Consider the following 22,577-nt stretch of genomic DNA (forward strand, 5'->3'; position numbering starts at 1 on the left):
AACGAAACACGGATAATACGAAGAATCGTGGCTGTTCCATACTTGGACTTGTAACTGGCTTTCAGCGACGATCATTCTTATTCCATCACACACGGTCAAACGTCCGCGAATCAAAGTCCCTTTGTCTCGCCGTTCCTCAATTATGAACGAGAGTGACTGACAAAATCGCAAAAGCGAAATGTTCACGGTGCATAAATGCGCAATGAACTTTCCGGGAAATTACGCAGCGTGAGATTGTGCCCGAAAATTGGCGAATCGTGGTCCGTGATATGCCGGAGTTCATTTCGCTCCGTAATGGCGGTCTAAATACCAGTAAAACCATTCGCGCGATCACGATTGTTATCGAACGTTTTTCCTATTTCGCTTTTCTCTTTGCCTCGGTGTACGTACTCGTATTTCTCGGCTGGACGAAACATTACCGAAAAGCAGCGAATGAAATTTATATTTTATATCTCTCACTGACTGGATATCTTTACGCGCGGTCATTTCCGAATTTGAAACATTTTGATCGTAATACGTGGAATGTAAATCGTGTTTTCGGTCGGCGGCACTTTTCACAGCAGAGATATAATTTTATAGGTTTTATATCGAGATTGGCGATTCCACGATCAAGCGTTATGTTTAATATCCGTAGCCGATTAAACTGTAATCACCGAGAATTATACTCGGATTTATTTTTAAGGTAATCTACAAAAATTTAGTTTGTTTGAAAGTTTTAATATTAATATATGTAAATTCGATGTAGATACAAAAAAAGAATTATCGATCTTAAGCAGAATATAAAAAAGTGCTAATCGATGAAACGGTATATAAAGTTAACCCTCTATAATCAGAAATCTATTTATTTGTGATAGGAAAAATTATATTTGATTACAGTTTCTTATACCGATTTGATTGATTTATTTGATTTGATCGATATCGACGTAATGATACAGCATTAAAATACATTAGTAAGGTAATAAAACGAAAGTGAAATTATAGTACTTCCTATACTTTACCCTATTTTATTCCCTGCAACAAGTAATACGGATATTGCAAACCGGCTCTCGATGTACAAGTGGTTGGTTCGGGTAATGGATTGTGAACAACAAAGTTTCGTTCCAAATTTACTCGGTCAAAAATAAAAGGAAGAAAGAACGGGATAGAGAAGAACGTGAAAAATGAGTGGAAGTTTCGAAATTCACGTCTGGTGCACGAACGGGCCAGGTAGTTAACCGAGAGCCGTTTTCAATCAAATCCTGCGGCCGATAGGAGATTTAAATTCGTTTCGACGTAAATGAGTCCACTTCCCGTCTCTCTCCTGTGCCACGATTTCGATCGGAATTTTACCCCGACAGAAAAGATCCACGAAAAATTCGCCTCGATTCTTCAGGCGATACTTTGATTTATTTTTACATTCCAGTTTCTATTCTGCTATATTGACAGAGATGTCTGCGGAAGAGAGAAAGAGGGAGGTAGAGAAAGAGAGAGAGAGAGAGAAAGAGAGGAAGGGAAATACCGTAGATTCAAATTATTATAGAATTTGAAGTGGAAAAATTCAAGCCGCAGAATCAAAGAAATTGACACAATTTCACGTTCAATTTTAGAACTTAACCGGAATTATTAAATTGGTAGAAGCAATATGAAAAATTACGAAGGTTGATAAAAAACAAAATATTACCATTAGATATAAAATTAATTATGGGACGGATTATCGTGTAACAGCGATAGAATTTTTTTCGACCAACAGCTGGTTACGTGGGATCAGATCTTTTTGAAACGTAAGTAAATAGCTTTGAAGTACAAATGCAAATTCTCTAATTCAGTGCTTTCTAGAAAAACTTAATACAGATAAATAATGGAATAAAAATTTGAGATTCGATCACTGGAGCAATTTATAAGAAAACGAACGTGCTTTGTCCGAAACTGATTATTTTAATCGATATATTTATACACCAAGATATTAATATATCAATTAGTTTGTCGCTTATCGTGCACGTTAGTTCAAAAAGTTATTAAACGTGGCAGTTTAAAGAACTAATAAACGATCAAAAAGAACTGAAATAAAAAGGGATTACGTTTGCATTTCAAGGCTACATCAACATCTTAGAAATGTCTAATCTGTTATATAACTAATGATTAATCTAAGAAAAATTCATAAATATCATTTGCTTTCGTTGTCGTTACGCGACAATCCTTCCTCGAAAAATCAGAAATTAACGCAGAAGAGAAAGGACGAAAGGAATCACCACGTCACGTGCTTCCACTTTACAATCTCCAGCATCGATTCTATAATTTCGAGCGTGAAATTAGGCAAGTACCCGACTGGCAGAGCAACGTTTTGCAAATCGTCGTTCTGATCGATTTAAAGACTTGGAACGCGTGGAGCGGGCCGATTTGCAATCGAGAATGAAGCTCTTGATGGCTAGAAGATCGGAGAAGAGTTTACCTCGCGTCTTAATCCGGCGGGAATTCCGTTGGATCATCGAAAGCGATTCGCCTTCACCTCTGACCTTCCTGCATTCCTGTTTCTCGGATCCAACAGGCCTGGCTCCTGCCAGCCAGCCATCTCAAGGATCTCTCCTTTTTCCTTTGCGAATCGAAATGGCCGCACCGCCTCCATATTCTGCCTTTCGAGAATATATTACCAACGAAGATGAAAGGTACTTTTATCTGAATTTCTAGCGAGCTACGGGATCGCGACTGGATGGAAAATTCTGATGACGTCGGGGACATCGGTTAGCGACGACAAATTCTTCCACTGAATATGTTTATTAATAATTTTCCACTCGGCAGGTTCCCGGATCGTTTCGTATCCCCGGTGGTTGCTCGATAAGAGACTTCGCTTAAAGATCACACGAGCTACTGCACGTCAAATATTTTTAAGGTTTTTTTTTTTGCCAGATTACGCGAGAAAGTGGCCGGTGAATTTGCTTCTTCGCCCTTTCCAAGCCACCGGGGATTTTTTTCTTTTTCCTTTTCGATAACAGAGAGGTAATGGCAGAGGAGCGTTTTATCTAAATAGCTTCGGGAACTTCACGTAGAAAAGCAAATTTGTATTCTATTCGATTCTTCGAGGCTTGAGTTTCAATGTGATTTTTCAGTAGAGTCGATGCTAGGGTCTGAGAATTATTATCGTTATTGATATAAAAGTTTCACTTATCTAAAAGTCTCATAATGTGCTGGGAAAATGTATTTTCCTTCCTGTATCGATGTTTTCAGAGATTAAATCTAATTCGTGCTAGTCTAGGATATTTAAGATGTTATTAATATTTTCTCGAATTATTCTCAACCGGGTGCTGCGGAACAGACGCAGGTGGCACAGTTATCGATTAAATCCCAAGTTAAGGAAACAAAGTGACCAAGTAAACAGGCAGATAAAAAAGAAAGCACTTCGAACAAAATCGATTCCAGCAGTCCGCTGCTGGTAGATAATGAATTATGCAAATTTGCGTGGACCGCCACAGTGAGTTTTCGAAATCGATGGAGAGCGTACATTTTCTCGTAGAAAAACGCGCGGCTCGCGAAAAAAAGAGAAATTCGTGGATCGCGCGTAGCGTATCATCGTGACTAGTCGTTTGCCCGATGTGAAAAATTTCCAGCCAGTTGGACAAATTATCGGATATTAATTCTTCGTTTTCTACCGTGCAACCTCGACGTTGTCCGATACATAAAGACAGAGAAAATGATTCGAGGGAAAGAGAAAGAATTATTTCACCGACGCTGTCAACGACGCAAGTATTCTTTTACGCTGATCTAACGCCGTGACACTTCTCATTCGTTCACTACAAAAAAAATGGATAAAACCGTTTCGAGTTTCGAACTAATTTTTAATAGAAGCGATTGCCGTGTTACGTACGTAATGTAGAAGTGCCAGAAACTAGAAAAAATAAATAAATAAAGGACAGGAAAGATATTCGCGAGGGACTGATTTTTGGTAGATATTGGTAGAATGCGTGAAACAAAACGAGAGTAAAAGGATCGTGGAAAAAATCGCAGGTGACGCGTCATCGAGAGCAACGTTGGAAATTTGGCCAGTTTCGACGAATTACCGTTATTAATTCTCAGTTTTCACCGTCGACCGTGCACTTGCCATTATTCAAAGCTACCGGAAGCCACGTGGATACGCATCGAACGATCTGGCGATATCGGTCATTCTATAGCAGCACAGAAGGGAAAGTAATTAACGATAAATCCGTTCCGTGATATTTCTCCGATCGGCCGCTGAAATCTGCTTCTCTTTATCGTCGTGTGATATAATCTGAAGTATTTAAACGAGAAAGCAGCTCTCAAAGTTTAAATTTACAAAATATTTTAAATTTCAAGCGAAAAGAAAGACGTTAAGAAATGACCGTTTTCTTGCGAACGAAAAATTCTTGCAGAAAATTGAAGATCATCTCTGAAGGAACGAAAAATGTTGGCATCTATACGAAATATGATGGGGAAGTTGAAAAAAAATGAGTGCAGAGATGAAAAAGTGGCAGCGGTCAAACTCACCCATGCGTTACACTTAATCTTCATTTTCTTCGAATTCTGATCCAGCTACGGAATAATTATTCATCTATATGGACATAATAACTCTCCAGAAATTCTGCTGATAAATCAGTTCTGGTTTGAAATTCAGTAAATCTCGAGTACCACCAGATTGTTGTTACGTGAGAACAATAGCCAACAATACTTTATTTGTCGAGCGTCACGAACGAGTTGCACTCGAATAATTTAAAATATTTTGTTTAAATATTAATCGACAAAACCAGAGCGGAAGCCATTACATCAGCGTAGATGGGTCGGTAGAGCATGGATCGTTTTTCGATCGTTTTTCATCTTCGAGCTCATTTCTTTTTTCAACTTTCAAATTGAAGTGCTCTGCAACAATTTCTCGTTCGCAAGGAGATCCGAAAATGAATATTTAAAATGATATCCTGCTCGTTTGATAAAATACTCGCGATATCTACTTTTGTAAAACATTATACGTATAATATAGACAAAAAATTGCACATTTCCAATCGATCTTCCATTAGGATAAAATATTCCAATGTCAACGGTCGAGAATTAAAATCAATCGCTAAAAAAGTTTGTCTCGTATTACGAGAAATAATTACATAAATCCAGACAGATATAATGGTAACAGCCCGTGCAAAAGTGATCGCGTAACCGTGGGACAAAATCGATTCGCGCAATTACGTTCACGTGTATCAAGAAGCATGCGCTTTTTACGTCTCGACGATTCAAGATCGATCCCCGAGCGGTTAGCGGTCCGCAACGATTCATACGATGACAACGTACTATTAATGGCCCCCGTTGATTAAAACGATTGGCCGAGCACTCGAGGTTTTTGCACCAGGTCTCGTGTTTTCGCGCAATAAAAATACCCTGGACACCCAGTCACGGAGATGATAATTGCCTTTGGTAAAAGTTGCACTTAATCGTTACGCTCGACAAGTTTTGTTATAAAACACCGGAGATCTCGTGGCGTTGACGAGCCACCATTTCCTCACCGAGCTTCTCTACCGTCTCGATTCGTCTCGATAACAACTCTAAAATTTTAAAGCGAAGTACCGCGTTTCTTTACGAATCAAGTGATTGTCCTGTTCAACGTAAAATGTCATTGTACAATAGAAGTCCGGACTTGTCGCTTACGAATCAGCCGATGTTATCATCCAATTAATAAATAAATTATTGCCTAAGAAAGCCCTGGTAATTTTGTAATCCTTTGCGCTCAAAGGGTTTATTTGTTAATATTACCAGCTGCTCGAAGCAATTTCAAAACAAAGAACATACGGTTAGAAACGCGCGTAAAAGAGAAGAGTTGTAATCGTCTCACATACATACGCGATATCACTGAATCGTCATGCGGTGCAATATCATTTTATTTGGTGTGCGATACTTTTGGCCAATACGCGAGTTTATCTCTATGATTGTACTTTATCTGTTCGTTTCAAGAATACGCGAGATAAACGCGATCTAATTTTATTCGCGATGCTGCAAATTGAAAAATTAGAAAATTATCTTGACAATCGATACTGGAATAAATTAAAAAACAGAAATCTGAAAAATTCTTTCCGTTGAAATGATCGTTTTGTAGCGGAGCCCTCGGATGCAAAGAGTTGGATTTTTCATATTCATATTGAGAAAATTCCAAAAGATTCAAAATTATTATACCATATAGTTTTGGCATTTTTCTATTTCCATACTCCCATACATCCTCTAGCTTACCACCAATTATTGGTAATTCTCCGAATCGCAGAATCCAAAAAGCTTCTCGTTTTAAGTTCTATCAGACTTCGTGATACCAATCATTCTCTCAATTTTTGCGTGAGAAGAAAAAAAAGCATTACGCTCCAGCTAACACATCGAAAATAGCAAATAAAACGAATATGTGATAGGATCTTCCGTTACGAAAAAAGCAAAATTAGAAAATTGGATAGAAAGCTGAGGTTTCTCCAAAAAGCATGAAAGTAGTCAGTTAAACACCGCGAACCGCAAACGGTCAATTTCCGGTGGAAATTCCACGTGCACCGGATACCACCGGCAATTTCTGATTGCGCTTATCCGGTCGCCACAGAGTTCGATGGAAAAGTCAAACAGCGGACAACGATACGGAGATTCGAAAGTTCCCGCTGCCCGAACAAAGTAGAGATCCAGCATCGACTTTTGCCACGTAATCCCACCGTTATTCATAGCCACGGCATTATCGAACTTCCTAAGTAGGATTACCGGAAGCAGCAGTAACCCGGCTGCTTTCTTTTCGCCCGTGGAATCACAGAGGAACCTTCTTCGGTTAAGAAGAAACTTCTTAAACCATCCTGCTCCCGCCATTTCTCCTCTTTCCAGTTCTCTCGCTTAATTCTTCCATCGTCGTTTTCTTCTCTAGCCATTGACTCATCGATGAGATTTCGTGTTGCCTTTTCAGATGCTCTTTGATTACGCTTATGTAGCGTGCAAGTGTAAAAAGAAATTAGTTTTCAAGAAATATTAGACTGCGTGTTTCTTCGCTCGATATTCTTTCGTTCAACTCGAGGGTGAGAAGGGTCATTAATTTGTTGAGGGGTTAGGTTACTAATATATGCTTGATTTATCATTGACCTAACGCTTCTCTCTTCGATCTTGGTAATACAAAATTATATTTTAGGCTGTTAGTTACGAAACGACAAATTTATTTTCTTCGTAAAACTGACCTTTCAGACTTTAACGCATTGCGTTTCCATCACCCTCCTACGTTTAATTACGCGTAAAGGAAACTTACCACGGCTCGAAAGAAATTCATCGAACTTATTTTAGAGAGATGTTTAAACCCTTTTTTGCGATATAAATCGTACGTATCGCAGCCGGCTGACTGCGATGTGATGAATGTACGTATATACAGCTGAAAGGGTTAATTAAGCCGGTTTCGTAAGTTCGCCTTAAGCATCCATCGCTGATTGATTCGAAACGTTTTACACGTCTTTTCTTCTAGCTAACGCTTGCACGATTGGCCACGGATCTTTTTTTCCTCGCGTAGAAGAAAACCGTGTTACAAGATGTCCATGACATTAGAAACTCGACTCGCGCGATTTTACAGAAATAAAAGTGTCATCTTTTTTTCTCCCGGATACGAGACGCGTTTCGACGCGCACGTCAGCTGCGTGAACATCGGCGATCACATGAAACACCACGATGGTTTTGTCGGATTAGCGATATATGTACGTGAAAGTCAGGTTCGCAATGTTTTTTCTCATTAAGGCGAACCTCGATGATAAATGAAACGTGATTGTAATGCGAATCAATGGAGAAACGATGGCATACAATACGAATAATTATCACAATGCAGAAAGAGATTTTTAACCGTGTGTTCGATCGAGTTTCTTCGTGGTGGATCGATCGGAAAGATATCGCCATTGATTTCTAATAATACGAGGATAAATACTTTCGTTCGTGCTATAAGGAGGCAATATATTTTGTCGTAAATAATTGAAACGTGAAAACTTTCATGTCTATTAATTAAACATGAGACCAGTTTCTAACGAATCACGGCGTTGGATAAAGAAGAACAATTTAGAAATTACGGTAGTCGAGAAGTTAGGTTAATTACGAAGAATTGTTCTACTTTTCGATAAAAGATGGAGTTTAAGCTGACAGAGATGTATGAAAAATTGTTCCATCGCTCGATGGCACGCGCAGAATTTTGTTATTAAAAGCACTCGCCGCGAAGATCGTGGGGAAACTTACAGCCGAAAGTTAACAGTTTCTCGCGAGAGAACGTTACTTCGTTAAAGATTGCGTAAAGACAGGAGAACCACAGGTTTGTATTCAAGCGCACAATATTTCACGCTTGTAACACATTTCACATTACGGTGATATTTAACTTGAGAAAACTGCGTGCAAAATTATACTTTAATAGAACGATCTGATTGATCGATTGATTTTCTCAATAAAGGGAGACAAAAATAGTTTACTACTTTCAGAACGAATTTGAATTAATTCAGGCACGTCTATTATCCTGACGAAAACATAATTGAAAAATAATTCCATTATACTCTGCGATTTGGTACAAATCGACTACTATTCGCATCACTCAAAAGCTTCCCGAACGAGTGGCCACTTTTTTTAGGGCTAGCTGACGGCAATTTTCCGCGGAACAATTAATTTTCAAAATTTTGTTCGCGATCGAGATGGTCTATCGCGACCAGGAGCGTAGTACGTTTGAGCCGGTTTGCTGTATAGAAATCGATATTCATAGTGAGTCGGCTGAGAGAGGTTCGAAAATAAAAACGGCGAACAAACTATCGCTGGGTGCAGCCTCGCGAAAAGTAGAATGTCGATTGTCCTAAATGCGACCGCACATCCTGGACACATTGGGGAATAATGAATAATTGGAGCGGCGCGGAAACCGCTGAATCCCGATAATTGTTATACGTTCGCTCGATAATTAGCATTCTATCGCGTCCGCCGTCCGATAATTTCCCAACGAAAAAGTTCGCCCGTATCTAAAGGGAATTTCGTTTGGTTTTCATCGGGGAATCAAAGTTCAATCACGTATAATTCGATTAATTTTCGAAGCGTAGACTCGCCGTGATAATTCGCGATATAAATTCATGGGAATTTCATTCCGCCAAGGAACTTGCGAAGGCGCACAGTTCTTTTTCTTTTCTCGAGTAAGTTCCTTCGGAGAAAGAGGACGACAAGTGCGAGAATTCACGACGTTCCAATGACTGCGTTTATATTTTAGACGATTATCGACGAACGTATTTCTGATTTCTCGCGCAGAAGAAAGAGGATACTCTACCATTTCTATAATTGGGCATTAAACGCTGATACACTTTTGTAAATATCCCTGGTGACGCTTTTGCTTCATCAAATTAGTATAGTTTCATCGACCAAGTTTGAATTCTGCTGCCAGTAGCTATGCAGATGTATTAAAAGCGACGTATAAACCGTTTATTTCGAAAGCGCTGTAAGTCCATTTCCTGTAATCTGTACCAATTCTGTTCAAACAGTCGAGGCATTAACAGTAGAAAACAAATGATACTGAAATTAAACAACGGTAGCTTGTTTCTGCTGCTCCTATTTTTAAACTGGGTCGTAAACTACGGATCGAAGCGTGAAACATGGATTTCAAATGATTTAGATTTAATATTTAGATTGTACAATTTTGAAAGTGGCGTGTAACTCCATTCGTGTGGAAAATGAGAAAAGATATCGTCCTGGTTCTAGGTAATTCTCAAAAGAATCATTTGTACGATGAATTCAAATTCTACTTAGACACATTGTAGAGATATGAACGAGCCAAGCAGACCTTATCAGGATCTTTTATCACACGATCACGTTCCCCTTTATTGTTGAGGTGGAGTCAGGAAATATTACAAATGATACGCGCGAATACTTTTCTCGATAAAATCTCTCAAAATCGTATATCATGAAATCACCTTTGAAATGTCCATAGCGATTGAGACACTGCCATTAAATTTCCATTTGCTGTATTTGCCATTCTTTAGTTGCCATCAATTCTCTTCCACTTCGTTGATTCTTCTAATTGGACATTGCACTTTCTTGTGCAAAATTCAATTGTAGTTAAAATTAGAATTCTTCATTTTGGCTTGTCAAATGGAAATGACGAATGACAAATTGACACTTGATACTTGACAACAGTATAATTGCATTCGATCGTACAATACGACAGATGTACACAACTGAGTACCAATTTCTTGGAAGGCGCGAAGAAATTCATCGATCCACGTCTACGATTGAATCATTCATTCGATGGTCTTGATTCGTCGGCATAGTATTAACTTCGACCTTGGTCGGGCCGGCAACGATCCGCCCACCGAGCTGCAATGTGGACTTTCGTGACACATATGCACATTCCAACGAGTACGACACCCTCGCACGTGCTCGACGCCCACGCGACGCGTCCTCAAGCATCCAGAAGCGAACGCCGTGGCCTCGACGTTGCAATCGGACGTTTCTATCGCTGGAAACGCGTCATCGAAATTATCATAGGCTCTGGGTGAAAGCTGATAAACCGCTCTCGCTTTCAAGGCCGAACGAATATGAAACGAAGATGCGATGGAAAATCAAATGGGAAAGCTACAGATAATGAAGAAGAATTAATTATTTAAAATAATCCGAGTTATTTCTACGTATATCTTTTGTTGTTTATGGGCGTAATAATACGAGGAAAATATTCCAAATTATTTGCAGACGCTATCTTGTGCCTCTGACAGACTTTTTAAATAATTAATGAATATGATAATACGAAAACCTCAATCAAGCACGTAACACGTTGAAAACTCTAGAATCCTTCCATATATTTTTTCACTTTCTCCGCCTCATCGCGCGTTCATTTATTCACAGCGAAGAGACGCGAGCGAAAGAAAAGACGATCAAGCCCGACATCGACTTAAGAATTCATTTGACATCGCAATCATCCTCTCGTTAAGAGGATTTTGTGCAGAAACTGCATCAAGATATCTTGCAAGCTACAGATATGATAATCGCCATCGTGACCTTACCAGGCACGGTTAACCTATGCTAAGAGCGCTTTTTCATCGTCGGCGACTCAGCGTGTTTGAAGATGACGCCTCGAGAGGAAGGATGATACCATTCTTCACATTTAAGAGGATCAGGCTGCTTATGATTGCCAAGATCTACCTCTTTCTACGCTGTCTACGAGGCCTGGCTACGAACAATTTTTCCAACCAAGGCGAACGACGAACCAGACGCTTTAATTGCTTCGAGAATTTAGAATCCTTAGGAATTACTGACCGAAGGTGTTTATGACGTTGACTGTATCGATCAGGATTCGAGAAATTTTCAATTCGATATAAATTACGTTGAATTTTTTTCGCAATAAATACGATAAATAAATAGATGGGTAGATGAATACGTTTGCCTGTTGTAAAAAATTGAAATTTGTTATACGCGAGAGCCATATTATAATTATCAGTGGCCGGAAATATTATATTTCACATTGGAATGTAATCGATACGGCTCTGAAAAATTCTTATTATATGATGCATAGTTAGAAAATCTCAAAATGCTGACTTTAATATTCGTACGCAAAGCTTCTTCCTCGCGCAAGTGTAACAACGTACAAAACAGATGGGTTTTACTTTTAATTAAACAAATAGCAGTAAAAAGAACTTTGCAATAAGTAAAAACACGAACGAGGAAATTAAAAATCGAGATACTACGGGAGAGAGAGATGCTTTAACGACGTGTATTCCCGTACGTAGCCATTTCTGAAATCCAAGTGACAAAACGAGACATCGTCAGTTTCTTTGTACGCGTTAAAACGAAGTTTCTATTACCTTATTCAACGTACAGCATAGATGTTTGAAATGCATCAAACTTGCCCATTTCGTGTTTGTGTTGAGCTAGTAAACGCGGCAACTCTTGATTTAATCCCCTGCCCCTTGCCATTAGGTTAAAAGTGTATTTACCTTCAATTTAAATTTACAACACTGTCCACAGCCGGGCTTTCGAAACTCGAACCACTTTCTCGACCATTCCTGATTTTGACATTTCTCCAAAAAGATCGAATTGAAAACACGAAATGCATCAAAGAAAAATTTTTTTCATTTAAGGGTCTTGTCCTTATCAAATTAAATCAAATGTTTTCAATCACTCAAAATTATCTTCGAAACTTGATTCGTTCCGATTACTGTAAGATCTTGAGCGTACAATAACACAAATGAGTCACAAAATTTTTGATCTTTCGCGCAATCCTGTTTGTTTCCAGATAGCTCGTATGAGAAAATTTTATACAGAGACGATATTGAACGAGTCGGTGATATCACCTGTTATTATCAATTACTAAATATATGACAAATGGAAATTTCCCTTAAGTACTGTAATACAGTATGGCCATTGGCATGTAGGACATTATACGACAAAAAATAATGTCCAATTTTCATGGCACGTGTCATTTGGAAATGTTATTATAGACGAAGATCGATCGTCTAGATCGCAGAAAAGCTAGAGCACAGCTGGACAGTCATTAAGCGATGTCGTCACTCCTAATACCGACGGAGACACTTAAAAAGTAATTTACCGACGAAAAAAGAAACGGAACATCCAGCGACTCTAGAAGTCGCGATTGTCGACGTTCAGCGTTAATTGAAGATTTCCGAAACTCCGGCACGTCACCAGGTATCAGGACAGATAAAGGAGAACAAATATCTTTGCTTGGGAAAAGATCACGTCGACGTATCTCCGGCAGACTTTCTTTATGGGGATGTTCAAAGAATATGACGCGACATTCGCAAATAAATAACATGGAGGATTCGAAACATAGAATTGCCATTTGAACGAGCGTTAAAATAAAGCGTACTGTGAATCCGGTATCGAGTTAGTAAAAATATCGAGTAATATGTTTTTTGAATTTGTCGCGAAGCTCCCCACGGTTTTGTGGAGAATATGTCAATATATAGTCCTATTTACGTTACCCAAGATGATCTTGGTTTTCCTACGAAAACAAAGTATTTTCGGAATTCTTCCTCTCGATATTTGCAGTACGCGCTGGATTAAAATTAAAGTATAGTTCTTTTTTCTATATGCCCTCAAATGACAGGGAAATAACGAGTCGCGGAACACCCTGTACGTCGTGGCGCGCAAAGCTATATTCTTCGTATTACTGTTATCCGGTTAAAATCATCCACGTAAGTACAGTAAGAGGTATATTTAGGTACGCATCGCAACTCGGTAGTTCCGGCGTTAAAAATGCACGCGTTTCTTTTAACACGCTCGGCTGTTTGAAAGAACGAGCTGCAAGCGTTAACGCCTCTTAAAGCCGCAATGCCCATTCACGCGATATTTATGTTAGCAATTAACCATGCAAATCAAGGCACGGCTATATTGAATCGCTAATTGCGAGCGTATGAAGTTAGAGATTCGAGGTATTGAAGCAAAACGCGCTAGGTTGCATCTGGCCACAGTCTCACAAAGGAAACTAAGCAGGAACGGTCGTCGTCGTAAACCATTGCGAAGATCCATGCTCAGAGAGACGACGCATTAAGCTAATTAGCGGAGATGAGCCACGAGCAAAGGGAACCGGGGAAATGATCAGTGTCAACGTGCAGAGTCGCGAAAGAATGTCCTCCCTCGGTTTCCTTGGATTTTCGGCGTGGACAGGCGTGGTGAGAATTTTATTCTCGAGGAAGAATCATACCTCGTTCGTGAATCCTTTGTCCATGGCGGACAAAGGACTGGCCCAGACGTGGATACCAGTGTGCACGATATCGCACATCTTGAACACGTGTGCGTCCCATGAGATACGGGGTTTGGCGTGCCTATTGTCTATTAGGAACACGTACGCCCGGAACAGAGATTAGCGTGAACCAATGGAGGTAGCAAGTAGACGACGAAAGAATTTTACGAGGTTAGGATTAATAAGCCGAGGTATAAGGAGAAAATCTGTTTTTCTTTTTCTTTCCTTCTAATTTACCGCGGATGGAAAAGACAAGATGAGATCGTAAAATCTGTCAAGCGTTAACGTTTGTGTGCTTCGAAAGAAGAAACGATAATTCGAGACAGACAGAGGTGGATAAAGAGCTGGAGATCTCATTTAAGAACGTACAGCAATTTGGAATTAGTTCCTCGTTTGTAAAATCTGCGACATCGTTATTTCTCCAGTCAGAGAATAGAGTGATTATCGTAGTAAAATATGGGAAAGGGGAGAAGAGTCGCGGAATTTTATCACGGAATCGCATTCGAGATTATAACGAGCAATTTGTTAAGAAACACACACATTTTTGCTTCGCTGTGAATATAACAGAGAACTGACAATAAAGTCGAACGACGTATACCGATGATTGGTAAAATCAATCCGTAGAAGATTTTCAGTAATTCTGATGAAATATTTTATTTAGCAAATCAATTCGCATAATGGTGTTTCACAAGTTCGTTGTGAATCGTGCGTGGGTGCTTTGATGACGCTAATTTCAGTTCTATCATTTGTGTACGTGTTCCGGAACAATAATAGCTTGGTCGAGCTCTGGCGCATTCAGTCGTATATACAATAGCACTTCGTTGCATTAGCGCACCTGTGTTAATTGTATTTTATCCGGCTAAAATACTACGCTTCGATAGATCGAACTTTCCAAATCCAAATTCTTAGACCATAGCAGGTCAAAACCTCAACCAAGTTATATAGAACAGTTACGATTTCCTCTATTTATTCTAAACTGCATTTTTATTTCTTCTTAATCTTTTTGATTTTATGCACAATAAATTCAGATACGCTGCGACTAAGTAATTTTTCTCAATGAAAAATATTTTCCGTCAAATCTCTCGTATCCGACCTTACGGAAGAATTAAAAACTCGAAATAAATTCTTCTCGTGACGATATTCTTGAACGATATCACGTTTCTCGAGCGAAATGACAAACGATAGTCGTTAAATCAGAGGGGATGCAGTTACGAGAGGACTGCATTTCTGCTTATTCGAAAGTTCATGGAGATGCACTTACGTAAGCAACGACCTATTACTTTAAGGTGCGGTGACGCTACAGAAATTATCGGTGAGGATGATTATCAAAGCACCGAGTGATCCTATTAACAAGCAATTCAACATGTTAATTGAACGTCTCCTAGATGGGTGCCTGGAGATGCGCCGTTTCCTATACGCGACCAGACGCAAACGAACCATCCATCTGTCGTTAAATTGCAATCAAATAAAAATCAAATCAACAATCGAATACGACCAATTTTCCCTCCATTTAATTCGCTTCTTTCGATCATCAAAATGGCCAATACACAGAGTATTGCCTTAGTTATTTCATCATTTTTCTACTACGGTGATATTCAATTTCAGAAACTTTCGACTCCGATTCGTGAATTAACGAAGGTAAAAACTAGAATAATGAATTTCCAAGAGTTGTTCTGAAATTAAATATTAAATGAACGCGAATTGTAATACAATAACGTGGTTAACGATGGTAAAAAAAAAAAAGAAAAAAGTAAGTATACTAAATCAGTGAAACTTACCTTCTAGCCGTGAGAACGTCCTCGGTTCACAGCTTCCGATCTGGTTAGATGATCGACTTCCGTTCGCTATTCATCAGCTCTCGTTTTCTTTACCAGTAGACAGTCTCTCACGAAGTCGGGCTCGAGCGAATAACCGTGAAAGTTTTGGGAATCGAGCCGGAAAACTCTTATACTCGCGTAGACACTCACACCTCGGTAACTCTGAAAGTAAAAGAACGACTCTATTAAGCATCGTGCTAACGCGATTAGACTCGTGAAATTTTCTTCCATCGTAGCATCTATCGTACCATCTATCGTAAGAAATAATTGGACCGCTGTAACTAGAAATTTGTAATTCTTTCTCGAAGAAGCTCTTTCTTTCTTCTTTAAATTATATCTTCGCAGACATGTAATTCGAACCATCGACTATCGACACGACGTGACAAGGAATGTGACGACAGGTGGTAATAAAAAATTATCGGTAACTATTGTGGCAATTAATCAACAGAGAAATTGTATATTGCGCAGAGAGTTACACGGTCGTTTAATTAATTTAATTTATTGACGAAAGTAATTGTGTTTTAAGTTTTCTTTCGCTCAAATGCTCGGGTAAGTAGTATCGACCGTTGCGTGGTCAGACATTCCATGTCACCATCTCCTTCACAGAGAAAATTAAAATACGCTTATAAATTTTTGTCCAAGTTGTTCTTGTAGAATATTTTACACTGAAGTGTAGAAATAAAAAGAGAAGTGAGAAACTCCGAAAGCTCAAATATTTGGAATCCGAAGGGTTTCAAATTTTCCAATATTTCAAGTTTCAAATGCAAACTTTTCAAAGCAATTTTATTTTCTTACTTTTCTTACACGTTCCGGCATATTCAGACATTCGTCTATTTATCCTGCTATTAATACATCGTTGCCCCTTAAATAACACAACTAAACAAGCACGATAGGACTTCATTTCGCGTTCCAAACGTAGAACGCGACTCGGTAATTATAGGAGATGCAGGCACGTGCACGTAACACGGAGGAAACGAAACTTTTGCTCACGCGATTCTTTTCATAGAGAAAACGCACCGAGAGAGAAACACGAAAAAGAGAAGGAGGAGGGAGGGAGAGAGAAAAGGGAACGAGGAACGAATCGTAAAGAGCTAGAAGGCGAGAGAAAGAGGAAAAAGGGAGGAAATCAGATTTGTCTCATCGGACTGTTCGTATAGCACTCAACAAAGAGGATAAAAGCGAAAAGGTGAAAAAAACCTTGAACGAAGACGAAAGGAAAAAACGAGGAGACGATAACAATTACGACCGCGTTCGCCCTGGCCGATTTATGATAAGGATAGGAACGACAGTGTCGCTGCTGACTGCACAGATAAGGCAACAATTCTATTAGCCACAGCATAATAGCTCTGACGTGCTGTAATGCCGTCTCCAATTTGCTTCTTTCAATAGCAATTTCTTCGCGGAATCAACTGCATATTACTGCCAGAGTAATAGAATTTTTCAGGGGAAATAAAGATGGCTGGGCTAACGTAATATGGAAAAGAATGAAAAGAATGTGGCCTATATAGAGATGCGCGAGATAGAGAAATAAAGGAAAAGCGTTTGATGCGAATATCCGATGACTGTGTACGAATAAGGAATACGAGATTCAAACTAAACGTGGCTGAACGTCCCTTACAGATATCTTTAACGGGAGAAACAAAGGAATAGAAAATAGAAATAAAGGAAATATGATTATTTTCATTTTAACGAAGTACGAAATAGATGTTCGATACAGATCTCGAAATTCTCGATATCGACTGAAAAGGAATATAGAGATTTATTCACACCCGGTGTATTTTAAAATGCAAATCCTGAAACGTAATAAAGCAACGTAAATACAACGTAACAACGTAAATTAAACAAAGATTCAGCAAACAAACCATGAAACAGAACAATTCAATTTCCCTTTATGATCGCGAATAATTGTAACATTCATGAAGCCTGTATTTACAAAATCGTATCAATTAATCCCTCTACAACAACGTAAATCTTCGTCTGTCATAGATATTACGACGGCTAAAAAACACACGAATCACCGAATATACACCGCCGTATCGATTAATCTCTTTTAGTTACCGCGGTGCTTCAGATTTCCCGTATTATTTCGGTGATACTAAAGATATATAATTTGTTTCGTTTTTCAAACATAAAATCAACAAGGTATTAACCGTTAAATAAACGTACGCGATACTTTTCTTCGCATAATCCGAGAAGGGATTAAACAGGAAATATTCCGAAAAGATTTTTTTATTATTTTACTGCTGAAGAGTAAAATCAAAATGACTTTATGCAAAACATTTGTAAACACTTCAAGATTAAATACAAGATACTTCGAAAGTACTATATTCCAGTTTTTTTTTTAAAATAAATTATTCGTTTATTTAAAATACGATCGTTTATTTAAAATAATATTCGTAGGAGAAAACAAGCGAAAATATCCGGCAAAATTAATTGCGATAGCTGGTAAGGCGAGACTGCACGATTTCGCAGGATTTGCCGAGCTGTAACCAAGGGATTACGGTTCTTATTCGAGACGACAAGAAGCCAGGACTCGAAAGGTTTAAATACGGCGCGGCTTCGAGCGATACGGTGAAACGTTCAAAGATCCGAGACAAGCGGAAACAGGAAGGCAGACGGTCCCGGACATTGTCAGTGCGCGTCAACGACACCAGGAACACCGCTAAACGCGGCTGACCGTGGAACATGCACGATAAAACCCCGTCGCTGCCGGCTTAACGACCCAGACGTTTCGCCATGCTAAACCAGCCGGTTTCAATTCTACTCGACGCGCGCCTATCCCAGCGAGCAAGGCGGGAAAATGTTTTTACGCGACGCGAAAAACGCGTACTCTTCTCTTCTGAAGAGTTTTATCCGGAAGAAATAATTCGCACCTCTCGTGGAGTTGGTGGTGCTTTCTAAAAGAAACAACTGCCAGCTTTTACCGTCTCTTTTTATGTACAAAGAGAAAAAGTTTTAGGTTTCACACTGTCGTGTGAATAAGGGTGGATCATGTATTATTTTAGCTTGAAAAAAATTGTTTATATTTTGCAGGGATTTGGTTAATTATTGTCGAAATATACGCGACGGTTTGCGAGGGAGGACTCCAAGGCGATCTTTCTCCGTGTAGGGGGTTGCTTTAGATTTTCGCAGTAGAAGAGAATAAGGATTGATCACGTATTAATTTGAATCGTGTATGAGCAATGAAAATTATTTATAAATCGCGGAGTTGGTTGATCGTGCGATGGATCTCGTATTTTTTTCTATGGCATTTTTTAAGATCTCAGAGCCTGGGTTTTACGTTTCGGATGTAAAGCAATTGATCCTATCCAAAGGCTATAACGTATCGATGTGGAAAAATACAAAGTCGTGATAAAATTTGATTTTATTTTTTAAGCGTTGCCCAAAATAAAGCATTCTTCGCGTATACCGCGGTCGTTCATACTCTTTAACGAGTTATTTCTTTCCTTTCGCGTTCTTCTTCGACGTGATCGATAATTGGCGATAGGGCGGAATTGAATAATTGATCTTGGCCCGTAAAATTCAAGCATCAATAATTAATACTATTAATAATAATAACATGTTGGAAAATGTGATGCATTTATCGCAGCTTTAGCATGACCCAAAAAGGAAAGCCAGGAGCAAACAAAGGAAGGAGGTGGAGGAAGCTGATACTTCTTCGGCGAACCTAGCTATTCGTCCTGAATGTGATTAATTTGATCGAACGAGCAAGTGAGAGATAAAGAGCCATCCATCAACAAGAGCAAGCTACGTCAAGCTTGCTTCCTCAAATATTAACACAATGGCAACATGGTTCGGCGGTAACAAGCTCGGTGCTTTCCTGCCCGTGAGCCGGAAGAACGAAGGACAAGACAGGAAAGAACCGCAGTTCGAGTGTAAATTCGATGTAACAATTACCTGGCCGATAGCTTTCGACACTGTCATACTCGCATGTCCATTCGTCGATTGCCAGTTTGAAGTGTATAACGTGAAAATGCAAATGATTCGTCTTAGCTGACCTAACGAGGCTTGTACGCTATCTTCTTATTTCCAGAAAATAGATATATCGTTGCGTTGTTATCCAAATTTTTCAACATGTTACGCGATGCTTTTTAAGTTAATACATTCAAACGAAAATTAGGCCAACACGGATCAAAAACATCGTCGGAAGATTAAATATTTACCGCATTCACTGCGAAAGTGTTCGCTGCGACGCGTGAAGCACCACGTCCGCGTTTAATTCACACTAACGAAGCAACACACGACGCTCAACTATAAATATAAACAGTTCCAATTATTCGCAACAACTGCCCCCGAGAGATACAACAGCCACAAACGATTTAAATTCTAATCCGGAACAGCTGCTGGAAATTTCCGCGTCCAAGGGGCGGCACAGTGGCGCAAGCAACAGAGGGAACTTCGACAGCTGCAGTGAAAGTAGTTCGGCTCAAGAGATTCGTGTTTGCTCGTAAGCCTCTGCAAGACCGTTTGCGGTCACCCACAACAGCAACGACGAAAACTCGACTAGTAGCGAAGCTGCCTTCAAAAATAGGATTCGACCAAAGAGAATCTCGCTAGAAATCCTCAGGATCCGCCTCGCCTCGCACAATTTACTATTGTTTATAGTCGATACTTTCTGCAAAATGCAATAATAGCTATATATTGGCTCTCGTTTCACGTAAATGGAAATATAGCGAAAAAGCATATGAGAAAATGCATCGGTTAAATAAAGATCTATTTTCGTATGTATATCTACGTATCTCAAAAAATACAGAGCGCTACAGAAAAATACCTCTTTATATTTTTCATTGAAAACTGACATTGTTATAAGAGAAATTTTTCGTATACATTTTGAGCAAAGTCTGGAAGAATGGAGCGCAGGAACGAAGACTTTGTCCCGTATATTTTGCAGAAAATGCGCAAATTTTGGAAAATTGTGCCGTGGGGAAAGGTACGCTTTTGCAGAAAACCGCAAAAAATCTTAAGAAACGATTTTCGTTGCTTCCTATTTGGAACAGAAATCTCGTGAAAAATGCATAATCGCCAAATTGTTGGCTCAATTGCCGATGAATGTGGTAACGTATTACATCAAGAGAGGGACAAGTAATGGGATAGAGATACGAGTTGCCTAGATAGAACGTCATCTGGAGAACTCTCATTAACAGTGAAATTGCAGGTACTTAGTAGTTGCTGGTGTCGAGCAGTTACTGGCACTTAGTAGTTACAGTCAGTAAATTGGACGTCGCTAACTTGGCGTTGAATCAAACGCTTTGAATCGACACCTTCAGTCTAGGACGATGATCGAAGAACTTTAAACTTTGCTTCAAGTTACGATAATTCACCGACGTTTCATAGAAGAAGAAATTTTTGGAAAAGCCTATTGGAAGGACCGTTCAAAAATAAAAGTTGAGAAGATCGCGGAGAAACATTATATTTCAATCTTCAAATTTTTCTAAAATTCCAGAAAGGGTTTATCGTTTGCGATGTCAAGAGAGAAATTGTTTCACGTATTTTTCACCATCGATATTTTCTAGCAAGCCTGGTATTATCGTCCTCTTATTCCAAGAAAAGTCCAAGAGGAAATATCCGACTTTTACTCATCCCAGAAGAAGAAAATCCCTAAAATCCCAAAGCCAGTTTCGCGTAAATAATACGAAAATGTTTGCCAGATAAAACACCATGATATTAGAACGTAACGTGTTGCTGCCCTGATACTTTTTTCAGTGTTATACGTGCCGAAACGTTAAATAACGATCAGTAAAGACAGAGATAATTCTGTTTACGTCATCAATCGAGATTCTCCATATGCATGTAAACGATAGCCGAGCAAGATAATTGCTTCTTTAACCATCGGAGACAAAGTAAATTCTTCTAATTAGATTTGTAACATATTGAATTGAACAGAAAGTTCGATCCATTTTTCTTAGCGTGCGACTTGGATAGGATGTAACGTTTCTTTTTCTCGGGGGACCAAATAATTCTACATCGACGAAATGACGAAATTGTCAAAGAAATGGCGAAAAATCGTCGATCATGAATAGTCCATACATTAATTAAGAATAATACGCGTAAAACGGAGAACACATCCTTCGATTTAGCGGTAAAAGCGGAATGAACTTTCCGTCCAAGCCAATATTGGCAAAGGATTTAATATTACGACTCGTTCATTAGTGGTTTTTGACATTCCAGAAATATTTCAAAGCTTTATTGCGGGACCTCTATATCTCTATATTTACCAGAGCATTCATTAATATCATTTCCAGGTCTTAATTTCCTCGATTCTCGATGTAAGAAATAACTGAGCTATATTTCAGAATGAAGTTTTTTGACCTATATCGAAAAATAGATCTTTTGATCGTGTGACCTTTCAGCGGCAGAGTAAATAACAGTACCCCCGACACACCTTCGTGAACCACTAATAAATTATTCCCGATTATATCCTAATCAAATTCCAATTTGACCAGAGATTGCTCCCGTGTTAATTTAATAAAGCACCGGTAAATTCCAGACCTTTACTCGATTACTAAAACAATTTCTGTCCCGCAATCGGAAGTCCTCCGAACGTGCTAACCCAAAACTAGCGAGACCCAAACCGAATCGAAACAAAGTCCAATTACCGCGACCCAAGACCGTACCCAAAATCGTCGAGCAATAAAGAAGACTGCGAGTGGACATGGAATAAGCTCGAACGGGTCAAAAGCAACGAGTAAAACCGATTTCTAGGATCGCTATCACAGCCGTGACGATGTAAATTCGGCATTGTGTCCCCTTGAAAAATGCCCGCGTCTCTTTTCACGGAGCTTTCCGCTCTATTTCCCCTCCACTTCCACCTCCATCCCCTTTCCGTCGTCGTTTCCTTTCAGCATTCAAGAACGGGGAACGCTTGATCGTTCCACGACAGCCGGAAACTCCGCTTTTGTCCGCGAGTTACCGGTTACCATCGAGCCGTCTCGATCGATTAGGGCGACTGGCTGGTCCTCGGACAGGTAGCGTCGTTTTTCACGGTGCACCCCTTCCTACCAGGGACAGGCAAGCAAGAGCAAGAGAGATCTGTTTGCTGTGCTGGAAACGGCACTGGCTTAGACCGGTTCGATCGTCACGCGACACACGCTCGA

At 39.4% G+C, this 22,577-nt stretch overlaps 1 protein-coding gene across 5 annotated transcripts in view; it reads right to left on the reverse strand.

Annotated features, from left to right (window-relative positions):
* The window catches only part of LOC117233584 (putative polypeptide N-acetylgalactosaminyltransferase 9), a 293,908-nt gene that overhangs the window by 148,397 nt on the left and 122,934 nt on the right, over nt 1-22,577 (reverse strand). For all 5 annotated transcript variants that reach the window (XM_033494025.1, XM_033494028.1, XM_033494024.1 and 2 more), the window contains one exon: nt 15,445-15,645. The gene's annotated coding sequence lies outside the window, so the exon portion shown is untranslated. The remainder of the gene's footprint in view (nt 1-15,444; nt 15,646-22,577) is intronic.

The sequence above is a fragment of the Bombus vosnesenskii genome, unplaced genomic scaffold, assembly GCF_011952255.1.
Source record: "Bombus vosnesenskii isolate JDL3184/JDL3185 unplaced genomic scaffold, Bvos_JDL3184-5_v1.1 scf7180000013297, whole genome shotgun sequence".
NCBI classification, from domain to species: domain Eukaryota; kingdom Metazoa; phylum Arthropoda; class Insecta; order Hymenoptera; family Apidae; genus Bombus; species Bombus vosnesenskii.